Below are 6,000 nucleotides of genomic sequence, written 5' to 3' on the forward strand. Positions count from 1 at the left end.
TTTTTATAAGACCCATTGCTCCAACTAGTATTGGAACCATCTGGGTATCTTTCTTCCACATTGCTCTCATTTCTGCCTGCAAATCTTGGCATTTTATTACTTTGTCTCTCTCTGTATGCAAGACTGTAGTCACTGGGTGTGGTGATTACAATGATCAATGCTACTTTTGTTTTCTTTTCATGGACCACTATGTCTGGTTTTCTCACATCTGTCTTTAGAAATATTGGTAATGGGTGATCCCATGTGATGTAGACCTCATCATGATAATAGGTGATCCCATGTGATGTAGACCTCATCATGATAATGGGTGATCCCATGTGATGTAGACCTCATCATGATAATGGGTGATCCCATGTGATGTAGACCTCATCATGATAATGGGTGATCCCATGTGATGTAGACCTTATCATGATAATGGGTGATCCCATGTGATGTAGACTTCATCATGATAATGGGTGATCCCATGTGATGTAGACTTCATCATGATAATGGGTGATCCCATGTGATGTAGACTTCATCATGATAATGGGTGATCCCATGTGATGTAGACCTCATCATGATAATGGGTGATCCCATGTGATGTAGACCTCATCATGATAATGGGTGATCCCATGTGATGTAGACCTCATCATGATAATGGGTGATCCCATGTGATGTAGACTTCATTATGATAATGGGTGATCCCATGTGATGCAGACTTCATCATGATAATGGGTGATCCCATGTGATGTAGACCATCATTTTCTATGATATGTTGTGACTCATGTTTCTGGTATTTTTCAGATACTTCAACATTATAATGTTTGCACAATCCACAGTGCAACAGTCTTGCCACATTACTATGTCTTACGGTATACAATCCTTCCACCATTAGTATGTCACAACCAGCAATAGGGTGTGCCACTGTTTCCACTTCTGTTTTACAAAACTTACATTTGTCCGTTTCCCCCATATGTTCAATGAACTTTGTAAATCAATGTGTGTGTAGCCCACTATCTTGCGCCACCAATATTAACCATTCATCTTTTGGTTTGAATTCGCCTCTTCTTAACCATTCCTGCATTTGATCTTGATCAACATGAGGTTCTTCCAGAAGTTTTCTATACTTGCAACTATATTTATGCATTTTCCACATTTTCTGCCTTTTCATCTGATCCTTCACCTTATATTTTTTTTCTTTCGTTTTTTGGCACATTCATTTGCTGCCTGATTTTTGTCTACTTGTGGTTTGATGTCCATTCCTGCTTGACGCAGATATGCTTCTGCTAGACTAAGCAAGGAAGTCATCTTAGATTTAGTCTCCTCATGTTTCAAAACATGTTATGTTTGGGTCTTGGGATGTCAGCAGATACGTGTTCAGTCTCACGATTGTAGATCTATACATGTAATCAATTTCATGGAGGTCCATACCTCCTTTAGAATGGGGAATATGCAATCTTGGTATGCATTGATTCTAATAAATCATGAAGCATCCTTTTTGTTTTCCTGTCTAATCTATCCAACACATTTTGGGGCTAGTCAATCACTCCAAAACTGCAAGTTAGGACAGGGAGAGTATATTGGTTTATTTCTTGAATTTTGTTCCTAGATATGAACTATGTTTTCAAGATTAATTTAAGCCTTCTAAAATATTCCTTATTAAGTATTATTTGCATTTATTCATGTTTTATTGTTGATCCTTCATCACTTCCCAAATGTTTATACACTCCTTCTTGCTCAAGTTCTTTTATATCACATTCTTGTCCCAAACTGATGTTTTCTTGGTGCTGCAGTTTTCCTGCTTTAAAGGTTGCTTTTTCAAATTTATTAAGAAAAAAAGACATTTTTACATCATCTGAAAAAGTTTTGACTACTATCAGTTGTGCTTTCATTTCCTCATCTGATGAGCTATACAGTTTTAAATCATGGACAAAGAAGATGAAAGGTTTACACTTTGCTGTTTTCTAGGAGCCAATTTAAAGCCATGGCCTAATCAGTAGACAGCCTAATATGTTAAGGGCAAGGCAGAATAGCAGAGGTGACAGGGAGTCACAATGGAATATCCCCCTTTGAATTTTTTTTCCCTGGAATAATAAGTTGCCCTTTATTGTGGTCTGCTACTGTTCCAAGGTCAGGTTAATGTAAACAATCAGTGTTGGGTACATTTTGCACATTTTTAAGCACTCTTATCTATAAATGTGGGATACTATCAAATGCTTTTTTGTAGTCAATCCATGCCATACTTAGATTTTCCCCTTTTTACAGTTCTCAAATATGACTTTATTTAGCAACAGATGATCCTTTGTTCCATATTACTTTCTTTTATTACCTTTTTGTTTTATTGCCATGATTGAATTTTCTTCTAATTGACTATAAACTCTGTATCACTTCTGGGGTGTAGTTTATTCATATTTGGAAGGTAAGTTATTGGTCTATAATTTTGATAACTTGCAGGTTCATTTTAAGTAGGAGCATTGTTCTTTGTGTTGTTAACCAAGTTGGTGTCTATTCAGGATGTGCATATATAAAGATGTTAATACTTTTAGACAGAAGTTAGGCACTGTACATGGGCCTGGGGTTTTCCATTCCGTGGTTTTTCTTAATTGTATCTCAATTTCTATGGATGTTACTTTATCCCATTTCATATCCTGTACCTTTGAACTTATTCTTTTACTACTTCTATCAATTTAGCATCTTTATGTTCCACAGATATTTCTCCAAACTGCATCTATTTGTTCTTTTCTGTGTGGTCTTTCAATTCCTATTGCCTTGTTTCCCAATTCTCTGTAGAACGTTTTGGCGTCATTGTGCTGAGGTTTTTAGTTTATTATTTGCAATAGTGCAAGACAGATCTTGATCCGTTATAATACTGTGCATTGCTTTCATCATGTCTTTCTTTGAGTATTTTTGTTGATTGTATCGGTTATTAATTTAGCTGCACAGTAATATATCCTGTTTACTTCGGTTATATCACATAGATATCTATGGATAGTCCTAATTACTGTATTCATTTGTTTTATCAAACTTCTGACTTTGAGTTTTATTAACCTTCTGCAGTCTATTTCTTTCATTGATCTTAATATACCTAGCTCCATTAAATCAAGCAACTCTTTTCTTAGCTCAATTTCTTCTAAACTGAGGGCACATTTTTTTGTTCTCCGTTTCCTGCGGACATTCTATAGAGAATTCTACGGCATCTTCCTGTGGCACATTCTCTTCAATTTCATCCTGTGTCATCTGTTGCTCTGTCATATGGGAACTCACAGACCTGTCAATCCTTATCGACTGTGTCAGAGTTGCCACAGTTTCCTGTTCCTTCCCTTGCTATCCAACTTCAAGTGAATGTTTATATTGGTTTCCTGTGGAAAGCTCCAAAATATCTACATATGGCAAATGCCCAGTTACTTCCCATTCCACTGGTTTCTCCTTAATTTGGATGTCTATTGTTCTATCCTGCTGTGGTGCTTTCTGAGTTAGATTTTCTACACTGAATCCTTCACTTTGCAGGTATTCCATGACCTCAGTTTCTATTTCTTTAACTTTTCTGTTACTAATCTTTTTTTCCGTTTTTCCTCTTAGTCTTCTTATTTTTTGTATTGTAAAGTTTTCCATGTCTGGATTCCTTTGTCTGTATTTCTCATCAAATATCTTTGGTGCTGCTCTTTTTGTACTGATTAATTTTGCTTTCTCCTTTGCATAAATATTACACCATATTAAATCTCTTTTTCTTTCTCATGTCCATATTTCTTCTTCAGATGTCTCCTGATCTTCCTGTTTCTCCTTACTTTGGGGACTCATTCCATCATGCTGTGATGTAACCTGTGTTAGGCCTTCTACACGAAATCTTTCACTTCGCAAGCGTTCCATAACTTCAGCTTATATTTTTTTTAACTTCTACTTTACTGATCTTCTTTTCTACAATCCCTCTTTGTGATATATTTTTATTTTGAAATTTTCATATCTGAATGCCTTTGCCGGTATTTCTTTTTTAATATCTTTGGAGATGCCTATTTTGTACTGATTTATTTGCCTTTCAACTTTGCATAAATATTGCAACATATCAAATCTCTCTCTTTCCCATGTCCACATTTCTTTTTTTATACTTCAAAAATCTCTAGGTTTTGTTTTTTATATTTTTGTACTTTGTCAGATGCTTTTTTTTCCAAACAGTTCAAAGTTTCTTGCTCTATGTTTTTCACAAATCTGTTGTATTAACGAACATGGATTTTTATTTCAGGCTTCTGACAGTTTTTCTTGTGGAAGTATTTTTCTTTCCTGTAATTTCTCTCTTGATCTTTTTGTAGATCTTGTTTCTGGAAATTGTGCTTTGTCCATAATAGTAACAATACATAATTTCTTTCTTATCCTCAATAGTCCACTCTATCATCTTTATTTATGGCTCTTCTTTGGCCTATCAGTTTTTGCTATTTTTGCAGACTGCTGCTTCCTTCTACAACAGGGGGGCCCATCCTCCCCCTGGGCCGGGCCTAGCTCCATTGTAGGAATGTTTCTGTATTTTGAGAATTCAATACTGTCATTTTTTTCTAGTCCTGGCACCAGTGTGCCTACCAGGATTGGGCACTTATTTTACCCTGGGTCTTGTACACTCTGCTATCTTTTTTAGCATTTGACCCACTTCTTTCCAGGATATATGCTGTATAAAACATAGTCTATATATCAGTGTCATGTTGGTGAGATTTCCTGAAAAAACAGGGTCCACCCTCATGAAGATAGTCAGCAAGACTTCAGGATGAATTCAATTTCAGCAATACTACTCTGCTTGCTGACTTATCTCTCAACTCGGACTGTCCTTGTAAATTAATGGGTTACCAGATGTACTTCAAGAAATGTCAGTTGTAATGGAATAGACATTTATTATTGCCCATGCTATATCTTGTTTCAATGTGAGAGGTTTATGTTTTGTTAAACAAATTATTTTGTGTTGTGTGGTAAAATTTGAAATAAAAAATTTAAATTAAATCCAGATTTCTGTGATCATTGTAAAAGTAAAGAATATAACAGTATGCACACTGATGGGTCTGAACAGTGTTTTACAGCAACTAGGGACAGACAGCCAAGTAATAGGAAATTGGTATGCTGGGCTGCCCAATCCATTATCCCACCTTGGACCCCATTAGACCAATATCTGGCTTTGGATAGGGAGATCTGGACTAACTTGCGGTTATCACAGTCTTTACCAAGAAATATATAATAATTTCAAGAAAGATAATAGTAACAGCAGCATCAAGAAATACTGATTTGTTACTAAATACTTGCAATTAGTAACTTGTTTTTATTTATGCCTTTTGTATAGAGTATGGCCCAAATAGATCCAGTCTGCATCGATCCACTGTCCTTGATCTCAGAGAGAAAATAAAATAACCATAAATATTTGCAGTTCATTTACCATTAAGATCAGTAAGGTTACACCGGAAAAATAGATGTAAATGTCATACATTTAGTTTTGTATAGTTCAATAGAACATTTCTATGCTTGTAGTCTTACAGTAACGTGATAGAAATCAGACGGAAACTTATAAAAATCAGAACAGACCTTGTGATCTTATTCCTAGGACCAGCTGCTATCAAAAAATAGAACTGAAACTGTCTACAAAACAAAAATGTACCAGAATCATTTATGCATTCAGTCTGAAATGGAATCCAGTTGGTCTTACAAATTATTTTTAAATAGATTAGCAGGGCTATAAAATTTATTAATCAGATTATTTAAGATGACAGCCTCTCCAACACAAGAAACAGCTCATTAATAAAACCAGAAGTAGGTGACAAATTGATAATCTAGTTGTCCTGTATTCTCAAGATTAGTATGATCAGATTGAAAAAGACAGTTTGAATAAAGTTACAAAAAATGTACAGAAACACCTATTTTACAAAGCTCTGTCTATAGCCTCAGTTTTTAGGTGAAGCACAACATAGAGATGACAATCAGTGAACGTGAATGAACGTCTGCTGCATTCAGCATGCCTTTTAAGGAACCTTGACACTGTCTGGTTAATCTTGA

The 6,000-nt window shown here is 35.4% G+C and overlaps 1 protein-coding gene across 2 annotated transcripts in view; it reads right to left on the reverse strand.

Annotated features, from left to right (window-relative positions):
- Positions 1-6,000, reverse strand: part of AFF2 (AF4/FMR2 family member 2) — a 3,001,139-nt gene that overhangs the window by 2,900,559 nt on the left and 94,580 nt on the right. The gene's annotated exons all lie outside the window — the stretch shown is intronic.

This window comes from Protopterus annectens, chromosome 15.part0 (genome assembly GCF_019279795.1).
Source record: "Protopterus annectens isolate FY-2018-M chromosome 15.part0, PAN1.0, whole genome shotgun sequence".
NCBI classification, from domain to species: domain Eukaryota; kingdom Metazoa; phylum Chordata; order Ceratodontiformes; family Protopteridae; genus Protopterus; species Protopterus annectens.